Source organism: Schistocerca americana, chromosome 5, assembly GCF_021461395.2.
Source record: "Schistocerca americana isolate TAMUIC-IGC-003095 chromosome 5, iqSchAmer2.1, whole genome shotgun sequence".
Taxonomy (NCBI): domain Eukaryota; kingdom Metazoa; phylum Arthropoda; class Insecta; order Orthoptera; family Acrididae; genus Schistocerca; species Schistocerca americana.
Window position 1 is genome coordinate 235666117 of NC_060123.1, and position 25324 is coordinate 235691440.

Here is a 25324-nt window from a genome sequence, read left to right on the forward strand (position 1 = left end):
TCGCCTTGTGGGCTATGTATACATATGAGACATTCAATTATCATCAATCCAGAATCATACAAGTTTCAGCTTCCGGCGTGGAAGAAGGCTGTTGACGCCGACATTATATCATTTCAACGTAGGGAAAGCAAAACGGATCATTCAATGTTTCTCATTTAACATAAAGCATGTGAGATAATTTTCCGTAACGTTCATAATCATCTAAAACTACAAACGAAGTAAAAATACACCGGAAGCTTATTCGAATTGAATATAACGCTTTGCACCTCGATGTCGAATTTGTCCACTTGCAATCTTTTGCAGCATACACATAGAATGTCATGATTACCACGAGAATGAAGAAATATGTTGGTAAGGATGGAAGCAAGAAGAGACGCAGTCAACAAATATTCTATTCCTCATGGCATTCATTTCATTTGGCACGTAAGAGGAGGTAAAGCGGGAATTTACTTTCGTTAACACGAAAGATATGCCGCACATATTGATAACGAGGAAGTCTGCGTCTTCATACGTTTCCTCCTTGAAATCTGTATGCTCTATTATATACTAAGTAGCCCGATCATTGTTTCAGTAATGTTACCCTCTTGTTTGACCCCGTAACGATGGACAGATTCCAAATGCTTGTCTCCCTTCCTGGGTTGTTTTTTGTGTTTTATTGCTTGGAATTCCTGAAGCAGACCACTGTGCCTTCCCCCCTCGTGGGTTAGGTCTCAAAACTAAACCGCTTTGTATCCAATGGCATAATTTATTCAGACAGTATCAGCATAAGACTATCAAACAAAGCCTTCCATTTACAGTTGCAGCACTCTAACCAGCACTGACCAAAGTGTAATCCACGGTCATGGTCCTAAGTTACCAGCTGTCTGCTACTGTGGCAAAGTCCGTACTACACTTTCGATTCCGCAGCACCATTTTATCTGGTAACACTGTGTAGTTGCACAGTTGTGCTACCAGGTCTGTCCTCACACTGTCAACTTTATGTATCTCACTTCTCCTGTAGCGTAGATCACGAGGAGCCGAAGTAAATGAGTGTATTCTGCATGACGTAACATTCAGTATTCCCTTCTTTCATAGCCACTCTTCATGTGCATCGATACCAAATAGGAATGCGAAAACTCTTGCGAGTGAGAGAATGACAATAACAATCGTAACAAGAACAAGCAAATAATGAATGATGTTTATTCCAACGCAGAACGAGAATGGCTTTAAATATAAAAATCTGTATCTATATCCATATCTATTGATCTTTGAGTTGGCACAATGCAAATATGTTCTTAGCATTTAGTTACTGAATTTAGTTCTGGATGTTTGCAGAGAAAAGGAAAAGTCGGTACTTCTCGCTAGTGTAATATAATGTGAACCAGCAACTACCCTTTCCTTAGAACACGACTCAAGCAGGTCCTCAAGTAGGTAGCAAGGCACTGCTGCATTCTGTTCCCTGACATTGCTCTGATGACGGTTAATGCAGATAGTTCCGATTATGAAATACAAAACGTATTGCAGGTTAGTTCCTAGGATAGTAACATTAAATTTGCGTTGTAGACGGCACATGAACGTAACGACTATCCATATTACTCATCAATATAAAAAGACAATATTTTGGGAATTTAGCAGGATTACTCAAAATGAATTCTGAAATTGGGTGACTGACTGCACAGGTGCTAAACGTCATCAAGAGTATACGATGTCCTAATCGCATTAGGAATATGAAGATCGTCTTCGACAGCACGCAACTTTCACATTGCTATCTCCACCCTACTCCAGACAGCCCTCGGTGGAGTTGCACTACGTTGCCGATGTTATGGAAGGCCTTCAAACCGACAACAGACCACATATTGAAAAATACAAGCGAATTCTCTTGCAGCGTAAGCTTATTGTAACTAATCTAAAAATTATTGGAGAGGAACATTGTCCTATTCAAAAAAAGTAAAATGTTACACACTGTTGACGTCAAACGGACATTATCTATGTCCTGTCTTGTGTCCTACTCATCTATAATATCAAGTGTACTATGAAAATGATTATATATAATGGATGATAGGGTAATGCATTGATACCAGATGGTGGGGGCCGGCCGGTGTGGCCGTGCGGTTCTAGGCGCTTCAGTCTGGAACCGCGTGACCGCTACGGTCGCAGGTTCGAATCCTGCCTCGGGCATGGAAGTTTGTGAGGTCCTTAGGTTTAAGTAGTTCTAAGGCTAGGGGACTGATGACCTCAGATGTTGAGTCCCATAGTGTTCAAAAAAAAAAATGCGTAGAAGAAGCAAATCAATATTTAAAATGTTGGCTGCTGGAAAGTTCGCATCCGTGACATCAAATTCTACTGCTGTGTACCATTCAGTGCTGTGATAAATGAAGAACCACCGCCTGTATCACAGTTTGTTTTATTAATAAAGACAACCGATTTCGATGTGCCCTGCTGATCATCTTCAGGTCCGGCGCCGCAAGGAGCAGTTTATCAACAGTGTAAGTATGACATAAAACCAACTTGATTTTTACGTTACTTTTACATCATTCGTACTATTGTTGACAAAATGCAACCTGCGGCGCCCGACATGAAGATGATCTGTAGGGCACATCGAAACCGGTAGTATACAATGTAATGAAAGAAAATGTGTTTCTTCATTTATTAGAACAAATGATATGACAGTTAATAAGCCTTGCCATCAATTACGAAATTCAGTATTGGGTTGCTCTACCCTTTGCGTTGTAGCACTCTAGGGTCCTCCGTGGCGTGATGTCTACAAGCTGATCGAGACGGTGTTGCTCGAGCTGTACCACTCTTCAACGGTAGCCCTGCGCTCGTCCAGAGTAAGTAGAGCGTTTCTGTGACAATGCATTTGGGTTTCTCCTGGTCCCAAGCACGCGCAGTCGGGCTACCGCATGCCACTGGATTCGTTTGGTTTCTGCATGGAAATTGTTCACGAGGTGAGCGCGATGTGCTCGTCTTGAAAAGCGGACCCGTTGCCGTTGGAGAATCCCATCCCGATGCTACGCAGTCCTCAAACTATCTTCGATAGCGATGAGAGATGCCCGACTTCAGTACATAATTCGGCCCAAAACAAGACTGACGCACATACGAGATGAACCCGTGAGACTGCATACCTGAGACGTGCATTGGTAAATGGCTGCCTCTCACTGTTCTACGACGATCGTCAGACGTCAGACAGATCCTGCGCTCGACGCTGAAGAGAGCCGCATGACACTGATCCAGGTTCCATTCCAGAGGAGAGAAGTTGTTGCTCTGTTATAGTAGCCTCTAGGCAAACTGATCAAGTGAAGACCGCTGCATGTGTGAGTCGACACAGAACTTCCATCTCCCTTCGGATAGGAAAAGCGCAGTTCTGTTTCACTAACCCCGGGGTACCTACGAGCCATAATTTTTAGGTAGGAGTCAGCAGCTGTTGCTGTTTACCTCGGGTGGCAAGCATGAGACAGGTCTATAATGTTCTGTGTTTCACAATGGCAGTCGAATGTTCGGAATACGTCATTGTAGTCTCTGTCAGTCTGGATTCATGTGCTGACAACCCTGTCTTGCGTCGAGTGACCGTGTGCGCACGGTACAAGCTGAAACTGACTCTTGGAGACATATTGTTAGGCTGAATATTGTAGTGTAGACAAGAAGCATCGACTTGTATACGATTAGAGCTGCACCGAGCTGCAAGGAAAATGGAAGGCTCGTGTTTACGTCCGTGACACACGTGGACTTTCTTATGGATTTTCTCCTTGTTGAAGAAGTATTGTAAAAATCTTTCAAATCTTAAAAATCAAAAAAAGTCATGAGAGTGGTGCAAAACTGTTTCTCATCAGTTTTAAATTTTTTTTTTTCCTAGTGTGCCCATTGACTGCGTGACTTTATTTGCAGGAGACATACGTGATAGTAATTGAGTTTTATTTTTCATGTTCTTCCCACAGTAAGGTTTAGTCAACATTACCTCTTGTAGCCAGGTGTGCACCGTTCCTTCGGGTGCCGGATCCACAATCTGAAGGCCACATAGGGCACCGACGCTTCATAGAAGAAGGTGTCAGCCTTTCCTGTTTCAAGATCTTTTCAGCTTCTGCATACGGAGGAAGCTTAACGAACTTCTATGCAACAAACTTCCTCCTTCCTTCTCTACCCGCTAGTGACGAAGATTTTTAAAACTTCTGAGCACAACAAATCTTATTTTAGGTCCATCTACAGGATGTTCGGAAAGTTGCAGTGCAGTTTCAACGTATGTTGAAAATGAAGTCCACGGGCAACTATACACGTCTGACCTCCTTAATTTTATTGGGAAGCAGTTTCTGCAGATCTGATTGAGATATGGTTCTCAAATTGGCAGTTATTTAAGTTTTTAGGTCACAAAGCGTGCGTGGGCATCTGAAGTATACTACAGACTTTGCCCCACCTTCCTCCCCCCTCCCAAAAATATCTGGTAGGGAAGGGTCGGGCGAGCGAGGAGGGCATAGGTTTTTTAAGGAGATACGTTCCCCAGAATACTCTTCCAGAAGACGCATAATGTCAGTAGCTATATGCACAGCAGTGCCATCTCGTTGAAACATGAGTATCTGATTTCGTCTTCCTTTAGCTGGCCAATGAAATCATGGATCATTAAACAATAATTTTTGCTGTTCACGGTTTCTTCAAAAAATAAAAGCCCAATAATGCGCCGTCTGTACATTGCTACCAACACTCCAATTTTCTGAAAAGGCAATTACGTTTCAAGCTCAGCACATGGATTGACCATAATCGTGTGTTTAGTGTGTTAACATGACCGGAAGGGTGCAGCCAGGCCTCGTCTGTATAAAAGGTGACGTCAAGAATAAAGATGTAATCTGTTTCCAATAGCAGATTCGCATCTTTCTGTTCTTGCAGTGCAATCACTTTATACGAGAAGAATTTCAGTGTTTGCCTCACCGCTTTATGTCTGGTTGCGAGTCCATATCTTTTCCTTGTGCCAACTTGCACAATGATTTTATTGGACTCGCTGCATAGAGTAAGGAATATCCAACAATTTCAGTTCTTGTAGTTTAGGTGGACCTCCAGTTCGTTCGGCATCTAGCTCTGAACCAGTCTCTCTAAATTTCTCAGTAAGTCGACGAGTCGCATTACGATGAGGTACAGCTGTCTCCGTTAATTTTTCAGCAAATGCCTCCTGCACTAAATCCGTGTATTTATCCCTTGACGAAACACATGTTCAATGAGAAGAATATGTTCCTCAGTTGAAATAACCATAATTGGAAAACAAAATGTACATTTAAACACTACACATCACATTCAACAGCTTTCATTAACTGAACCGAACAGTTAAATGTTACGCAACAGTAAAACGAATTAAAAAATAGTTGCGTACCTAAGAAAAAACAGTACTGCGAACTCGTGTTCTGCAAACTCTGTTTTGAACTTCCGACGTAACTACATCAGTCAGTAGTCCACGCACAGTGACTAATCAAACGTACTATACAAAACGAAAGCGTGAAAGTGATGTATACAAACGACAATGGCCAAGCAGTTATGCGATGATGACCCTGTTAATTTAAGTGGTGAAACGTAGTACGGAGATTTGGAACGGTCCACTCAGCCACGTGAGGCCAAAAGAGAAGCTGCTTGAATAAAAAAGCAGCGGCTTTATCAGGGTTTTCTTAATGGCAATAACGTCTGGAGGGATTGGCGACATACTGGTCACGCGGCCACGTTCGTGGGTCGCTCCTTGTACTGTCTTGCAGGCAACAGTCGGCCAGTCAGGACAGGCCCAAGGCCTAATTCTTGTGTGCTGCTCACATTGTGCTTACGATAACTTATTCACTGCCCAAGTCTCAGCGTAGTCACACAGCCAGTGGCACTGAATATGTGATATACATTACAAACAATATGTTACGTAGATTCACTCAGTTCTGTTTGGTGAACGCAAACGTATCAATACTTATTATCTAAACAGAATGGACACCGTAAAAGATTTGTTTATGACACAGATTTGAAATGGCGACGTCGTCACTCGGACGTAGCGACATCATTTCTGTCAATAATATAAAAATGTTTCTTTCTTGATCACAAAGTATTTTTTTAACATATGGCGTGTTTCAACGTCTTAGGCACAATACGTTTGTTGTTGTGGTCTTCAGTCCTGAGACTGGTTTGATGCTGCTCTCCATGCTACTCTATCCTATGAAAGCTTCCCCATCTCCCAGTACTTGCTGCAACCTACATCCTTCTGAATCTGCTTAGTGTATTCATCTCTTGGTCTCCCTCTACGATTTTTACCCTCCACGCTGCCCTCCAGCACTAAATTGGTGATCCCTTGATGCCTCAGAACATGTCCTACCAACCGATCCCTTCTTCTTGTCAAGTTGTGCCACAAACTCCTCTTCTCCCCAATTCTATTCAATACCTCCTCATTAGTTATGTGATCTACCCATCTAATCTTCAGCATTCTTCTGTAGCACCACATTTCGAAAGCTTCTATTCTATTCTTGTCTAAACTATTTATCGTCCATGTTTCGCTTCCATACATTGCTACACTCCATACAAATACTTTCGGAAACGACTTCCTGACACTTAAATCTATACTCGATGTTAACAAATTTCTCTTCTTCGGAAATGCTTTCCTTGCCATTGCCGGTCTACATTTTATATCCTCTCTACTTCGACCATCAGTTATTTTGCTCCCCAAATAGTAAAACTCCTTTACTAATTTAAGAGTCTCATTTCCTAATCTAATTCCCTCAGCATCACCTGACTTAATTCGACTACATTCCATTATCCTCGTTTTGCTTATAAAATGCTTGTCTATGAACAGCACGCCAGTGTAGCCTGCACTATAATATGAACTAAGGTCCAGCACCCAATTTGCTGCTTATGATACTGCACTTCAGACTGGCGTGCTATTCGTAGCCAAGTATTTTATAGTACCTCATATTGTGCATAAGGCACTGAAACAAGTCGCATGTTTAAAAAAAATATGTTGCAATCAGACATAAATATTTTTATATTAGCTACAGAAAGATATGTTCGAGGAATCGCAGCAGGCATTGTCCAAATGCTGTTAGAAAAGCTGCCTCTAATAAGAACGTTCCAGCAAATCTCTGAGCATGGATTCGGATCCCCATTGCGGATCCGCGTGCAACACATTTGTGTTGCAACAAAGCCTGCCATAGGGAGACTTTGTTGCCGCAGTAGAATGTAAATTACGATGCAGCATGGAGTTTTTCACATACATGAGACTGTGCCACATGTGAAAGTCACCTAACTGTCGAAAAATCTACTGCTGCCTTTGGATAGAAATCATGACCTTTGTATTTATAGCGTGACAAAGTCGAAAACATTTTTTTCAAGGAGCATTCTAAAATTCCACAGTAATCATGCAATGGTAATAAACTCCAAAAGCTCAAGGAACAAATAACCTTAGTTGGTTGGTCAGCTTGTGGGTGTTTTGGGGGGGGGGGGGGGGGGACCAAACGGTGAGGTCATCGGTTCCATGGGATGAGGATAGGATGGGGGAGAAAGTCAGCCGTGCCCTTTCAAAGGAACGATACCGGAATTTGCCTGAAGTAATCTAGGGAAATCACGGAAAAGCTAAACTAGGATGGCCGGACGCGGGTTTGAACCGTCGTCCTCCCAATGCGAGTCCAGTGTGCTAACCACTGCGCCACCTCGCTCGGTATAATCGTATTCAGAATAAAAGAATAGGAGAGGACTTGAAAAAGTAAGTTATAGATTATCATGGCAAGCCAATACCTTTTATCGAAAGCTGCATAATGCTTGAAAGTGACACAGATGCATTACAGTATATTTCAACGTAGTAACCAAGTCTCTGCAAACAATGGCTGTAGCGTCCTACCAGTTCCTGGACGAGATGAACCTCTCCTTGGTCACGGAGCCATTAAACTACCGCTGTGCGAACAACTTCATCTTACAAAAGACTTTTTCCGTAAATGTCGCTTAGCTTGCCGATAAAATGGATATCGCATGGTGGGAGATATGGACTTTATGGCGGATCAGCTCAATCACGTCTGTGCTGCCTTAGTGCAATACAGTGGGGTGCCAAAAGCCGTGCGATACTTGCTAATATCGTCTCGGACCTCCTTTTGTCCATCATAGTACAGCAACTCGACGTAGCATTGCCTCCACAAGTCTTTGGAAGTCCCTGCGAAAATATTCAGCGACGCTGCCTCTACAGTCGTTCGTAATGGCTAAAGTGTTGACAGTGCAAGATTTTGTGCAGGATTACATCCCATAAATGTTCGATGGGATTCACGTCGGTCAATCTAGGTGGCCAAATTATTCGCCAGAATTGTCCAGAATGTTCTTCAAACCAGTCGCGAACAACTGTCGCCTAGTGGCACGACGCATTGTCATCCATAAAATTCCATCGTTATTTGGGAGCATGAAGTCCATGAATGCCAACAAATAGTCTCCAAGTGGCTGAAAATAACCATTTCCAGCCAATGATCGGTTCAGTGTGACCGGACGACCCAATCTATTCCACATAAACGTAGCCCACACCATTTGGAGCTACCACCAGCTTCCACAGTACCTTGTTCACAACATGGGTCTGTGGCTTTGTCGGGTTAGCGCCACACTCGAACCCTACCATCAGCTCTTACCAACTGAAAAGCGGACTCATTTGACCAGGCCATAGTTTTCCAGTCGTCTAGGTTCATATGTCTCTGAGCACTATGGGACTTAACATCGGAGGTCATCAGTCCCCTAGAACTTAGAACTACTTAAACCTAACTAACCTAAGGACATCACACACATCCATGCCCGAGGCAGGACTCGAACCTGCGACCGTAGCAGTCGCGCGGTTCCCGACTAAAGCTCCTGGAACCGCTCGGCCACCGCGGCCGGCCCAGTCGTCTAGGATCCAACGGATGCAGTCACTGGCCCAGAGGCGCTGCAGGCGATGTGCTGCTGGCAAAGGCACTTGCGTCGATTCTATACTGCCATAACTCATTAACGCCAAGTTTCTCCACATTGACCTAACGAGTACGCCGGTCATACATCCCATACTGATTTCCGCGGTTATTTCAAGCAGTGCTGTTTGTCTGTTAGCAATGACAACTCTACAGAAACACCGATGTTCACGTCATTAAGTGAAGGCCGTCGGTCACTGCGTTGTCCTTAGTGAGGGGTAATACTTGAGATTTGGTATTCTCGGCACTCTCCTGACACTGTGGATCTCGGAATTTTGAATTCCCTAACGATTTCCGAAATGAAGTTTCCCATGCGTGGTGACGTCGAACAAATGGGCACAATTATAGACTTATATCTCTAACGTCGATCAGTTGTAGAATTTTGGATCACGTACTATGTTCGAGTATAATGACTTTTCTGGAGACTAGAAATCTACTCTGTAGGAATCAGCATGAGTTTCGAAAACCCAGCTCACGCTATTCGTCCACGAGACTCAGACGGCCATAGACACGGGTTCCTAGGTAGATGCCGTGTTTCTTGACTTCCGCAAAGGCGTTTGATACGGTTCCCCACAGTTGTTTAATGAACAAAGTAAGAACATATGGACTATCAGACCAATTGTGTGATTGGATTGAAGAGTTCCTAAATAACAGAACGCAGCATGTCATTCTCAATGGAGAGAGGTCTTCCGAAGTAAGAGTGATTTCAGGTGTGCCGCAAGGGAGTGTCGTAGGACAGTGCTAATCACAATATATATAAATGACTTCATGGATAACATCGTAAGTTCACTGAGGCTTTTTGCGGATGATGCTGTAGTATATCGAGAGGTTGTAACAATGGAAAATTGTACTGAAATGCAGGAGGATCTGCAGCGAATTGACGCATGGTGCAGGGAATGGCAATTGAATCTCAATGTAGACAAGTGTAATGTGCTGCGAATACACAGAAAGAAAGATCCCTTATCATTTAGCTACAATATAGCAGGTCAGCAACTGGAAACAGTTAATTCCATAAATTATCTGGGAGTACGTATTAGGAGTGATTTAAAATGAAATGATCATATGAAGTAGATCGTCGGTAAAGCAGATGCCAGACTGAGATTCATTGGAAGAATCCTAAGGAAATGCAATCCGAAAACAAAGGAAGTAGGTTACAGTACACTTGTTCGCCCACTGCTTGAATATTGTTCAGCAGTGTGGGATCCGTACCAGATAGGGTTGATAGAAGAGATAGAGAAGATCCAACGGAGAGCAGCGCGTTTCGTTACAGGATCATTTAGTAATCGCGAAAGCATTATGGAGATGACAGATAAACTCCAGAGGAAGACTCTGCAAGAGAGACGCTCAGTAGCTCGGTACGGAGTTTTGCTGAAGTTTCGAGAACATACCTACACCGAGGAGTCAAGTAGTATATTGCTCCCTCCTGCGTATGTCTCGCGAAGAGACCATGAGGATAAAATCAGGGAGATTAGAGTCCACACAGGGGCATACCGACAATCTTTCTTTCCACGAACAATACGAGACTGGAATAGAAGGGAGAACCGATAGAGGTACTCAAGGTACTCTCTGCCACACACCGTCATGCGGAGTATGGATGTAGATGTAGATGCTTCTAGCTCCAACGACCGTTCCGCGATCAAAGTCTGTTAATTCCCATGGTGCGGCCACAAGCACGCCGGAAACCTTTTCACTGCATTTGGCTCATAAACCGCTATAATTTCTGGGTGAATCGGCTTCCAGCCTAGGCATTTTTTACTCCAACTTTAGAGTACGTTTCCAGTTGCAGCATTTCACTGCTTCACTGTGATGCATCTGTTGTCCATACTACCACAGAACTCTGCAGTAAACCCGAAAATGTACTTTCTTCCGACAATGCGCCACACTCGTTGCGCAATACCGTTTGGGTGGGACGACATCTGTAACTTACTTTCTGACTTCCCTGCATATTAGGAAAAGTAAACCACGTGGCAGAATTTAACGGAACAGAAGATGAGGACACTACCCAGGCTCTTACCGACCTACTGGACAAGGAACGAAAACAAAGATGGCACAAGCTTATGGAACAAATGGACTTCACACATTCAAGCCGTAAAAGCTGGAGTCTCGTGAAAAAGCTGGGAGGAGCCAACTACAGGAACTGAGCAGAGGCCAGTATCCACCCAAACAAAATCAGCAAGAAACTCATGGATAACGCCAAGATAACAGTGATTCATGAGCAAAGAAAAAACATAAAAGCTCAGATGACTGTGGCACTGCAGGAGTGTGAAGAAAAAGCCGACATGTTCACGGCAGCAGTCCAAGAAGAAGAGGTGAAGATGGCACTCCAACACACACGGGCAGGGAAGGCAGCTGGGCCAGACAACATCCTACCTGAATTTTTGAAAAATCTTGGACCAAAAGCGCTGAAATGGCTATGCGAACTATTCACGAGAATAATGAAAACCTGTGAAATCCTTAGAGAATGCAAAACAGCCAAAATCATTGCCATACTTAAACTAGGGAAGAGTGGAACTGACGCGTGGAACTTCAGGCCAATCTCATTACTGTGCAGAACCTACAAAGTGTTTGAAAGGATACTGTTGGAAAGACTTAAACCAATACTGGAGGAACAACTACAAGTGGAGCAAGCAGGTTTTAGACAAGGGAGAAGCTGCTGCGACCAGGTGCTGGCACTTACCACACACATTGAACGAGGCTTTCAGGAAAAGAAGAAAACAGGGATAGTTCTCATTGACCTGGCATCAGCGTACGACACTGTATGGCTAAATGGTCTCATGTTAAAACTGGCAAATATAGTCAAATACAAAACAACGTTGAAGGTCATGAACAACATGCTGAGCGAAAGGAAGTTCAGGGTCAAATTAAATGGCGAAACCAGCAAGTCCCATACCCTAAAAAATGGTCTTCCTCAAGAATCAGTCTTAGCTTCCTGGCTCTTCAACATCTTTATAGCAGTTTGCCTGATCTGCACTCACATAAATTTGCCTACGCATGTGATTTAGCCATTACAGCGCAAAGTAACTCGTTTGAAAACCTGGAATCAACACTAAATGAAGATCTAGCTACACTGAAAAAGTACTATGACACATGGCACCTAAAAATCAATGTGACAAAAACAGTAAGCACAGTCATGTATCTAAACAACAAGGAAGCGAGAAGGGAACTGCGCCTGGTTATAAATGGTAAGGCTGTCAGCCACGAGAATTTCCCAAAATATCTCGGTATTAAGCTAGATTGCTTCATGACTTTCAGACAACCCCTAACTGATATTGCCCAAAAGCTAAAGACGAGAAATAACCTGCTCAACAGACTGGCAGGCACCACTTGGGGTTGTGATGCTGCCACTCTACGAACTGCTGCACTGGTACTGGTGTATAGCACTGCAGAATACTGTGCCCCAGTCTGGAGCAGAAGCCCGCACGCCAAAAAAGTGGATGTACAACTAAATGACACTCTGAGAACCGCTCCCGGTGCTGGCAAACATCGCTCCTGCTTCCATACGTAGAGAGAAAGCAACCCAGGACATAGTAGAAAAAATTGAAGCAAACCCAAGGCTACCCATACATGCCGACATGGGAGGACCCACGAGACTCAAGTAAAGGAAACCTATTGCCTGGAGCAGAACATTGGGCTCGGAGGGTCTCGATGCTGAATGGAAGAATGCATGGCAGGGTCTGAGAAGAGGCGTCGTGGAAAACCATCACCTAATCCACAACCCAACCAAAAGGGTTGAAGGCTTCAATCTCAACAGGAAACACTGGTCGGCTCTAAACAGGTTTCGCACGGGAGTTGGACGGTGCAGACAGCAAACAACCAAATGGGGCTATACAGACGATTCGTGTTGTGACTGTGGCGAGGTACAAACAATGGACCATCTTCTAGTTTGTAACATTAATGGTTTCAGAGACGGCTCTCTGATGTCGCTCCACAAGTTAACGGACAATGTCAGGAAATGGCTCCATAATCTTAATGTTACTGTGTAATTAATTGTCTTCAATTTATGAGATTTTTGTTCCATTTAATGTAATAATGTAGTTTCCCTGACATAATTGTAATGTAATGACTGATATAATTTGTTTCCACATTGCAAGTTCCAAACGTTTATTGTGATTTATATTAATCTTATCTGTTCATTGTAAAATGTATCTGGCAGATCGAACGAGAAATAATAAAACGTAAACCACATAGTAACTTGAGGTTTTTCAGAAAGGCAAAGCATTAAATGCCAGCGCGGACGGCCGTTCAGATCCAAGATTCGGACGTACAGCCTGCTCCCTCAGATCCATTCAAAGCCATACGAGCAAAGAAAATAATATATTTATGTTCCTCTTTTCTGGCTACCACAATTGTCACATGAATTCGATTTTTCACCACAATAAGGAAACTTCAGTCTGTTGTTGCACCACATTAGCGATGAACGATGGTCAATTGGCATTTTATAAGACACGTCTATGATACTACACGAGGTGCTCAACACTTCCTGAATGGTGGCTCTGATTAATTGTCCTACAGGAATTCTCCACAATCGGTTAACATTTTGTCTGGTACTAGAGGGAAGGCTCCACCAGAACCATTGATTTTTCAGTAACAATTACAAAACAGCACATCACAATATGCACGGAGACAAGATTCTCTGAACTTACCCTCCAGTAGATTGCAGTCACAGAACCACAAAACAAATTACAAACTGGAGGTGCCCCCCTCCCGCCGAACAATCATTTATAAACTGCGCCTGGGAAATGTCCGTGTCACGTGAGCACTGGCCTCGCTCGGTAACAAAAGGCAGCTTCATAGAATTGCTAAGTGGGGACCGAGCTCTTTGTGTCCCGTTGGCATCAATTATTTATTGAGCCAAGAGCAAATAACGAACATAGCTCTGTCTCACACACTGCGTGAACCGTACTGGTAGATCAGATTTAATAATCAACAAAGCTAAGTAGCAATTAAGCTAGGAATGCCTGATGAAGAAATCAATTTACTTTTTTTTGTATCGTAGCTTAGAACGCAACACTAAAATCGCTGCAATTTCTCTTTATATGAGTTATATAATTAGCAGACCTAATAAATGCACATACTAACAATAATAATAATAATATGAGAATGATGAGGGTACCTGCAACGACATATATTTGTAGGGAGAGTTTGGCATTGTTGTTGTTGTTGTGGTCTTCAGTCCTGGAGTGGTTTGATGCAGCTCTCCATGCTACTCTATCCTGTGCAAGCCTCTTCATCTCCCAGTACCTACTGCAGCCTACATCCTTCTGAATCTGCTTAGTGTATTCTTCTCTTGGTCTCCATCTACGATTTGTACCCTCCACACTGCCCTCCAGTACTAAATTGGTGATCCCTTGATGCCTCAGAACGTGTCCTACCAACCGATCCCTTCTTCTTGTCAAGTTGTGCCACAAACTCCTCTTCTCCCCAATTCTACTCAATACCTCCTCATTAGTTATGTGATCTACCCATCTAATCTTCAGCATTCTTCTGTAGCACCACATTTCTAAAGTTTCTATTCTCTTCTTGTCTAAACTATTTATCTTCCATGTTTCACTTCCATACATGGCTACACTCCATACAAATACTTTCAGAAACGACTTCCTGACACTTAAATCAATACTCGATGTTAACAAATTTCTCTTGTTCAGAAAAGCTTTCCTTGACATTGCCAGTCTACATTTTATATCCTCTCTACTTCGACCATCATCACTTATTTTGCTCCCCAAATAGCAAAACTCCTTTACTACTTTAAGTCTCTCGTTTCCCATATCTAATTCCCTGAGTATCACCTGACTTAATTCGACTACATTTCATTATCCTCATTTTGCTTTGGTTGATGTTCATCTTATACACTCCTTTCAAGACACTGTCCATTCTGTTCAACTGCTCTTCCAAGTCCTTTGCTGTCTCTGACAGAACTACAATGTCATCGGCGAACCTCAAAGTTTTTATTTCTTCTCCATGGATTTTAATACCCACTCCGAACTTTTCTTTTGTTTCCTTTACTACTTGCTCAGTATACAGATTGAATAGCATCGGGGAGAGGCTACAACCCTGTCTCACTCCCTTCTCAACCACTTCTTTCCTTTCATGTCCCTCGACTCTTACAACCGCCATCTGCTTTCTGCACAAATTCTAAATAGCCTTTCGCTCCCTGTATTATTTTACCCCTACCACCTTCAGAATTTGAAAGAGGGTATTCCAGTCAACATTGTCAAAAGCTTTCACTAAGTCTACAAATGCTAGAAATGTAGGTTTGCCTTTCCTTAATCTTTCTTCTAAGATAATAGATTAAGGAAAGGCAAACCTACATTTCTAGCATTTGTAGACTTAGAGAAAGCTTTTGACAATGTTGAATGGAATACTCTCTTTCAAATTCTAAAGGTGGCAGGGGTAAAATACAGGGAGCGAAAGGGTATTTACAATTTGTACAGAAACCAGATGGCAGTTATAAGAGTCGAGGGGCATGAAAGGGAAGCAGCGGTTGGGAAGGGAGTGAGACAGGGTTGTAGCCTGTCCCCAATGTTATTCAATCTGTATACTGAGCAAGCAGTAAAGGAAACAAAAGAAAAATTCGGAGTAGTTATTAAAGTCCATGGAGAAGAAATAAAAACGTTGAGGTTCGCCGATGACATTGTAATTCTGCCAAAGACAGCAAATGACTTTCAAGAGCAGTTGAACGGAATGGACAGTGTCTTGAAAGGAGGATATAAGATGAACATCAACAAAAGCAAAACGAGGATAATGGAATATAGTCGAATTAAGTGAAGTGTTACTCAGGGAATTAGATTAGGAAATGAGAGACTTAAAGTAGTAAAGGAGTTTTGCTATTTGGGGAGCAAAATAAGTGATGATGGTCGAAGTAGAGAGGATATAAAATGTAGATTCGCAATGGCTAGGAAAGCGTTTCTGAAGAAGAGAACTTTGTTAACATCGAGTATAGATTTAAGTGTCAGGAAGTCGTTTCTGAAAGTATTTGTATGGAGTGTAGCCATGTATGGGAGTAAAACATGGACGATAAACAGTTTGGACAAGAAGAGAATAGAAGCTTTCGAAATGTGGTGCTACAGAAGAATGCTTAAGATTAGATGGGTAGATCACATAACTAATGAGGAGGTATTGAGTAGAATTGGGGAGAAGGGCAGTTTGTGGCACAACTTGACAAGAAGAAGGGACCGGTTGGTAGGACACCTTCTGAGACATCAAGGGATCACCAATTTAGTACTGGAGGGCAGTGTGGAGGGTAAAAATCGTAGAGGGAGACCAAGAGATGAATACACTAAGCAGATTCAGAAGGATGTAGGTTGCAGTAGGTACTGGGAGATGAAGAAGCTTGCACAGGATAGAGTAGCATGGAGAGCTGCATCAAACCAGTCTCAGGACTGAAGACATCAAATGGTTCAAATGGCTCTGAGCACTATGGGACTCAACTGCTGAGGTCATTAGTCCCCTAGAACTTAGAACTAGTTAAACCTAACTAACCTAAGGACATCACAAACATCCATGCCCGAGGCAGGATTCGAACCTGCGACCGTAGCGGTCTTGCGGTTCCAGACTGCAGCGCCTTTAACCGCACGGCCACTTCAGGCGGCTGAAGACATCAACAACAAGATAAGTCATAGGGTCAGCATTGCCTCACGTGTTCCGACATTTCTACGGAATCCAAACTGATCTTCCCCAAGGTCGGCTTCTACCAGTTTTTACATTCATCTGGAAAGAATTCGCTTTAGTCGTTTGCAGCTGTAACTTATTAAACTGATAGTTCGGTAATTTTCACATCTGTCAACACCTGTTTTGTTTGGGATTGGAATATTTTTCTTGAAGTCTGAGGGAATTTCGCCTGTCTCATACAACTTGCTCACAAGATGGTAGAGTTTTGTCAGGACTGGCTCTCCCAAGGCTGTCAGTAGTTCTAATGGAACGTTGTCTACTCCCGGGGCCTTGTTTCGACTTAGGTCTTTCAGTGCTCTGTCAAACTCCTCACATAGTATCATATCTCCCATTTCATCTTCATCTACCTCCTCTTCCATTTCCGTAGTATTGTCATCAAGAACATCGCCCTTGTATAGACCCTCTATATACTCCTTCCACCTTTCTGTTTTCCCTTCTTTGCTTAGAATTGGGTTTCCGTCTGAGCTCTTGATATTCATGAAAGTGGTTCTCTTTTCTCCAAAGGTCTCTTTAATTTTCCTGTAGGCAGTATCTATCTTACCCTTCATGAGATAAGCCTCTACATACTTGCATTTGTCCTCTAGCCATCCCTGCTTAGCCATTTTGCACTTTCTGTCGATCTCATTTTTGTATTCCTTTTTGCCTGCTTCACTTCCTGAATTTTTGTATTTTCTCCTTTCATCAATTAAATTCAGTATATCTTTTGTTACCCAAGGATTTCTACTTGGCCCTCCTCTTTTTACCTAGTTGATCCTTTGCTGCCATCACTATTTCATTCCTCAAAGCTACCCATTCTTCTTCTACTGTACATCTTTCCCCAATTCCTGTCAATTGTTCCCTTATGCTCTCCCTGAAACTCTGTACAACCTCTGGTTCTTTCAGTTTATCCAGGTCCCCTCTCCTTAAATTCCCACCTTTTTGCAGTATATTCAGTTTTAATCTATAGTTCATAACCAATAGATTGTGGTCAGAGTCCACATCTGCCCCTGGAAATGTCTTAAAATTTAAAATCTGGTTCCTAAATCTCTGTCTTACCATTATATAATCTATCTGAAACCTTCTAGTATCTCCATGGTTCTTCCATGTATACAACCTTCTTTCATGATTCTTGAACCAAGTGTTAGCTATGATTAAGTTATGCTCTGTGCAAAATTCTACCAGACGGCTTGCTCTTACATTTCTTAGCCCCAATCCATATTCACCTACTACGTTTCCTTCTCTTCCTTTTCCTACTGTCGAATTCCGGCTTTACCTCCTGTTAGACAACAGTTCGGAATTTTCGACGGAACTTGACACTAGCAATCACTCTGCAACTACTGACAGGGATGATATCGACAGCGTATTTGATGCTAATGAGATAATTCAGAATAAAATTCAAACAATTGAGAATTGTAATGACACTGATAGGCAGGACCTTTTTAAAATTTTACAAGCACAGTCCACAGTTTTTACTCACAAAACAGGAACAATCAAGGGATTTCAATACCAATTTCTTGTTCGTGAGCATATTAAATTTTGTCTTAGACCATACGTAATTCCAGCACATTATAGGGATCGTGTTAGAACAGAAATACAATCTATGCTTGACGAGGGCATTATTGAGCCTGCAGTAAGTACATACAACAATCCATTACATGTTGTTGAGAAGAAAAATGAATCGATCAGGTTTGTCTTAGATTCGAGACAAATCAATACTATCATCATTCCTGAAACAGACAGGCCGCAAACGATGGAAGAACTTCTTCAAAATTTTAATGGTGTAAAAGTGTTGTCTTCTATTGATCTCAGATCCAGCTTTTATCAGATCGAACTTCACCCAGAATGTAGAAAATACACATCTTTCCTTTGTTTCGGCGTTTGTTATCAGTTTCGGAAACTTCCTTTTGGTTTGAAGATTTCTTCGGCAGCATTCATTCGCGGGCTAAATTCCATATTACCTGAGTTCTTAAAACGTCACATCACCTTATATGTGGACGATATTCTTATAGCAGAAGCCTCATGGGAACAACATAATCGCATCCTCAACAGCGTGTTACATATTTTTGCAGAATCTGGAATTACAGTTAACTTGTAAAAGTCTGAATTCGGTAGGACAAAGGTGAAGTTTTTGGGACATATTATTTCTTCTGAAGGCATTCAGCCGGATCCTGAAAAGTTAGAAGCAATCAGAGCCATTCCAAGTCCATCCACGAAAAACAAGTCCGCAGTTTTCTAGGTCTCGTAAATTTTTACCGTCGTTTTCTGAATATGCAAATTCTAGTTACACCAAAACTTTGTTCTCTCACTGGAAAAAATACTATTTGGAACTGGGACGAACAAGCACAGTTGGAATTCAATTGTTTGAAAGAATCGCTACTTAACGCGCCAATACTAGCTCATTCAGATCTGTCACAAGATTTGTGCCTTAGCACGGATTCTTCGAAAGTCGGTCTTAGTGCGCATTTATTTCAAGAAGCCACAGAAAATGACACTACTGTTCAGAAAACCATTGCTTTTACTAGACGAGTGCTAACAAAATCTGAAAAAAATTATTCCGTTACTGAATTAGAAGCTTTAGCTATCGTTTGGGCATTTTACAAATTCCGTTTCTTTCTTTCTGGTAAGCACGTAAAAGTATACAGTGATCATCGTGCATTACAATTTCTTATGTCTTCAAAATTAAATCATGACAGGTTAAAACGTTGGGCATTGTTTCTGCCAGAATTCCACTTCACAATAGTTTACATCAGTGTTGCCAACTCTACAAAACCCGTGTCGCTAGGTTCAATATCAAAAGTCGCTAGAAAGTCGCTAAAACTGGTTTTATTAGGGATGTGCTGAAAATTTCGTGCTGTGAATGGTGCAATAAGCCAGTGGGGGGGGGGGGGGGGGGGGGGGCTGGTAATAAAATATTAATAAAAATTCTCATACGTAATTGCTATATTGTCTTAGTTAAATGATGCATCGTTTGCAACAACATACATATAAAATACGTTAACGTTTAATTAAACATGTTATCATAATTGTTGCAACACCTAAATTGTTGTTTCAATCACATTAGTCAAATATACTAGAAATATACAACTATATTTGTAACAAAAGAAAGCAAGAACTCCAATTAGGTTACAAAATATATACATACCGGTATGTGAGCTATTCATCGTCGTCACTCAGAAGATCGAATGACTCTTCTGTTTCATGCTCTGACAGAATTGTAGTTCATGTAGAGGGTTGAACGTCGCTCAAAAGATGATGTTGCAGTTCGACTGGTTTTGTCGCAAAAGAATAACTTTTGTTCCTTCCAATAAGCTCCAATACGTCTGACAGTATGTCAAAAGATGCACAATCTTTATTTTGTTTCTTCAGCTGGTCTCTCAATATGATCAAGCATTAATTGTCTTTAACGATAATCTGTTACGTTGTTTAGTTTTTATAATGTTCATAGACCTGAATATTCTTTCCACTTCTGCATTTGAATGCGGTCGGCATAGAACAGTCATTGCTAGCTGTGAAATCAAAGAAAAGGGATTCTCCCCTGCGGCATTTTTATACTGCACAACCACACTCCAAAATCGAACAGTGTTAGTAGTGTTATTCCACATAATGAAGTTGATATTATGCCATTCTTGCAGCATACCGTCTATGAAATCGCCACTAAAACCCAATTCTTTGGCTTCATCTGCTACAGCATTATTTTTATTCAACATTCAGCATTGACTTTTTTTCAGGATCGTAACGTTACTTGGCAGTCTTTGTTGAATTTCTTTTATGAGTTTCAGACTAAACTGAATGCATCTCTTCTTCAAATAAACTTTGTTTTCTTCAGACAAACTTGACTCAGACAATTTCTGTTCAAACATAAAGCCAAGGTTCGGGTTTGCGTACATACATTCGCTTGAAACTGGTGTTGTCAACAAATCAACAGTTGAAAAAACTATGTTTTGTCCGAGTGACTGCATGAGAAATACAAGTGTATCTAGTAATTTAGTGGGGTTATTGTCTTCTCCTTCAAAAGCTTTTATTGCTATTTGTACGTCTTTTAAAGCATGTTTAAGGTAAATCATGTAAAGATGATTTGAGTCGTCACAATACATCTTGTACAAAAGATCGGCAGTGTAACAATTGTCTTGAACCATGGCAAGTGAGAAATGTAGCCTTAGTTATTCCCACTGCTCCAGAATTCTTCGTATTACTGGTTCAATTGAAAGCCAACATGTTGCGCAGACCTTCAAAATTTTTAGTGGCTGTTTTCCTCAATTTATTGTCTCATAAACCTTTTTATATTCCTCTTGTCTTTTGCGTGAAATGGAGAACCAATTGTAGGTTTCCCGTACAAGAAACTATGTTTCTAGGTATGGTATTCACTGAGGCGTGCGAAACTGCAAGCTGAAGAGTGACAAATGCAACGGATCAATACCAAATGCTTCAAACCGTATTCTCTCTTGAGTTGTTCGAAAAGCCCATTGTTTATTCCAACCATTGCAGAAGCATTATCTGTGCCAATTCCTACCATATTAGCGACTGGAAGTTTGAGATCTTTCAAAGAATTCACAAGAACAGCAACCAGATTTCTTGCATCTGCAGTTTCTACTACAGCGAGTTTGAGAAATGCTGATCTAATGGTTTGGTTGTTTACAATATAGTACCATGTAACGATACCTAGAATTTTATATATTGATACATCTGTGGATTCATCTATTAGTACACTGTATTTTTGGTTACCTATATCTTCAACCAATAATTGTGTAAAATAGGGAGCCAAAACTTAAGTTATACTGTTAGTGCACTTTGTACGATGTAACTGCATGTTTTTAGCGCCCTCATCACCAGAAAACAACTTCTTGCACAGTATTCCTAAATGATCTACAGCTAAAATAGAACGATTCTCAGCAATAAATAAAGAAAGGGCGCCTTCCGCCCTGCTTGCTATTCTAACTGTAGTTTTCAGAACAATTTTCACAGGTAAGGTGGTTTGTGTTTCTTTTTAAATCAATTTTTTTATGCATAATAGTTTTCGAATGCTTTCTAATATCACACAATTTAGCGTAAAACTCTGTTGCTCATACTTGACATCTTGCCTTGTTTATGTCTCCAACGACTGGTTTCAGCCATCCATTGAATTCAGGTTCTGCTTCCCACGCATCCTGATATTTTTGAGCGTACTGCTTCTTCTTCTGCGGTAAATCCATTATGTAAGCCACCACAACATAGGTTTCACCAATTTATAATCACTGAAAATACATTAAAACTCAGGCGAACTAGAGGTCAAGAAACAATCTACTCACTCGGTAACTCGATATCAGTCATATTGTTCATTGTTTAAAACGTAATAATGTCTGAGACACCCCCACCGAATTATTCTTGCGTTACCACTGTGCATGTGGTAATAATTTGACTGCGAGTCAACATTTCGAAAAATTGAGTTTGCTGGACAGAAATGTATTTTATTGTACACAATATTACGTATGTTTTTCGTCAATTCGAAAAATAAAGGGAGTTCAAAAGTTGAAGAATTATAGATCGATACGCTATCGACAATAACAGGCTAATGGGTAATGAATAATGAATTGTTCTATAGTCAAGGTTTTCTTACTCTGTAGGCAATTCCCACATTCGGGTTTACTAAATGCTGAACAATGCTGCATGATCTGCTAAGAACTCAATTTAACTTAGTAAATCTAGAACAAAGTCAGTGTAGTACCCATTCTATCGTTAAAATCTTAGTTTTGTTAATGAAAGTACTAGCCCAAAATAGTTTTGATTTGTGCTTCAAAAGTCGTCAGTACTCCAAAAGTCGCAAGATTAGTCGCTAAATAATTTTTGTCGCTAAAAAGTTTTTTTTGTCGCTAAGAGGAGGGCAAAAGTCGCCATTTCTAGCGACAAAGTCGCTAAATTGGCAACACTGGTCTACATTCCCGGCAAGGAGAACATTGTTGCAGACGCACTATCACGCGCACCGGCTGGGCTTCAGAAAAGTAACACAGAAGGCAACCTCGAGAGAAATTTCAGTATTCTTTACATTCAGAAAGTCGCTTTTGAAAACTTCATCACCACATCTTTAAAGGACATTGCTCATGAACAAGATAAAGATCCGATTTGGAAAGACATCAAAAGTAAGTGGCCTGAAAAGACACACACTCAGATTCGGCATTATTATCTGGTTAGAAACAATATACTCTTCAAACGCTGCATTGTTGATGACAAGCTATGGGTACTTTGCATTCCAGACGATTTTGTTAATAAGCTCATTTGGTACATACATTTCAGCTACGCACATTTTGGTCCACGAAAATGTTATCATATTCTTCGAACGACTTGTTATTTTAACAATATGGAAAAGAGAATTCAAAGAGCCTTATCTGTTTGTAAACTTTGTCAAAAGGCGAAACCATTTACTATCTCACATCGTGCTCCGTTGTTTCCTATCATTCCTTCTAAATTAAAAGAATTTGCTGCTGTTGATCTCTTGGGACCCCTTGTCAGAACATCGAATGGATTTTCGTACGTTCTAGTCGCTGTTGAACTTACTTCAAAATTTGTTTCTTTCACTCCGTTACGTAAAGCCACTGGACGGTTTGTATCCAACGCCTTTGTTAAAAATTTCTTAAGTGAACTTGGACACGTTAGTAAAGTCATTTCAGATAATGGACCGCAATTCAGATCTGCTGTTTGGTCACGCATGCTTCGGAATCATAAAATCAAACGCGTTTTTATTTCATTGTACTCACCACATTGTGACCTGTCTGAATGGATTATGAAAGAAATCAATAAGCTTTGCAGACTTTATTGTCACAGAAAGCATCAGCATTGGGACAGATATTTACACTTATTTCAAAATGTGCTGAATGAAATGCCTCATGACTCCACTGCTTTACCACCTACTCTTGTACTGAAGAATGAAGAACCACTGAACAGAATCAGAGAGCTTGTACCTTTTCCGAATACCCGTAAACTTCTATACAAAGACATAATTGATTTGGTCATTAAAAATAAATTCTACTGCAGACAAAAGGAGAAAACTACACGGTAAAGTAAAGGCAAAGAAACTTTATATTGGTCAGAAAGTTCTCATTAAAGCTCATTCATTTTCACATAAGAAGAAACACTTGAGTCATAAATTCTTTTTGGTTTACAATGGACCTTACAGAATCCAACGTATACCACATGATAATTGCGTTGAAGTTGAAACTCTGCGTACTAGGAAGAGTAAAGGTTTACACCACATCTCACATGTAAAACCGTTTATTGAATGATAATCTGTTTTTTAACTTAGTCTTTGCTATAAACATTTTCACTTCACGTTACTAGTATTCTTTGTCACACTTAGAAACTGTTAACATGCAACTATGTTTTAAAATAAACTATCCAGTCTAGAACCTAGGGAACATATTTAGGCAGTAATTCCAAATGCATTGTTATAGTGAACAGACGACACAGTGTTATTATGTGTGTACATTCTTGATTGTTAGTTGCACGATTACGTAATGACTATAAGGCTTACATACTTAGAACATATACCGGTACTGCTAATGAGATTTTAAGACAACATTTTGGTTTACTTGAAAATACATTCTGGATTTAAAGTACTTTCTGAGAGATACCAGATGACACAGTGCTTAGTTTATGTGACAGCTACACGATATATCATGACACCACTAATGAGTGACAATTTACATTGTTACTTTTGCTGTGTATCTGTTTTATACCTGCACAGTTTTTCTGTATTATTCTGGAAAATAAAACATGTTTTAGTAGTAACTTTTGTGGTATAGCTACAATGAGACAGTCTTTTCCGTAGCACAATAATACGTTACAGTACAGTACTTTCTTCATCACGGCAATAACCGTAATAACTACGATATCTATACGCAAAGCATTTCACTTTTGTTTATGATTAGGTGAGTACATTGACTTCAGCAGAACTTAACTTACACAGGACGATAACTACGACACTTCCACAGAATTATCTTATAGCAAGACGCACATTTAGCGCTACAGTATAGGCATTTGAGTGATTAATTTTGTACTTAAAACATTTATTTTTAGAGATTTTTGAATTACAGTGATACATTTCATTCCATTGCTGTAATCTGTAACACCTGAAGGTATAATTACATTAATCCTCAGGGGCGTACATGCTTACTTTGTGTACCATGTGTTTGGCAAGCACAAGGAGCCCTAGCTAATATGGTATTTGATTATACAACTTTACTCATCGGTGCCATATTTCTCTAACACAGAATTACACAGCTATCTGATTATTTAACAGAGAAACAAACATTTTTTTTACTATGTGAGTAACACATGTTTACGCAATTACACAGTTGGATAACTTCACACTTATGAAATTGTATATTGTCTGTACTTGTGAACTGTTCATATTTTTTGGAACCCTTGTGATACTGTGAGAGCCTTGTATGATGTATTAGGTATGGGATCATGATTTTTAAAGTACATTTGAGGTAGATAACACTACTGAAATGAACAGAGAATTTTGTTTGGGTTTTGAAATTATTGCAGAAAGCTTCTAAGTTTTTGAGATTTGGCTGAGTTTTTATGGTGTTATTATTATGATGACAATGTGTATTATGCTGTTGAGGTATGTTTATGATCAATAAGCTGATGCTATATGAGGAATCTGATTATGCTACGTATTTATTATGATGAAATATTGAAGTGTCGATGAATATGTATATGTGTAATAAGATAAGGAATAATGAGTAGTGGTTAGGGACTCTGATTTGTGAAAAAGGATGTTGGAAACCAAGAATCGTACTTTAACAGAT

The 25324-nt window shown here is 40.7% G+C and overlaps 1 protein-coding gene across 1 annotated transcript in view; it reads right to left on the reverse strand.

Annotated features, from left to right (window-relative positions):
- Window positions 1-13572, reverse strand: part of LOC124615980 (fatty acid synthase-like) — a 394674-nt gene extending 381102 nt beyond the window's left edge. The window contains exon 1 of the mRNA XM_047144185.1: window positions 13535-13572. The gene's annotated coding sequence lies outside the window, so the exon portion shown is untranslated. The remainder of the gene's footprint in view (window positions 1-13534) is intronic.
- Between the last annotated feature and the right edge of the window lie 11752 nt (window positions 13573-25324).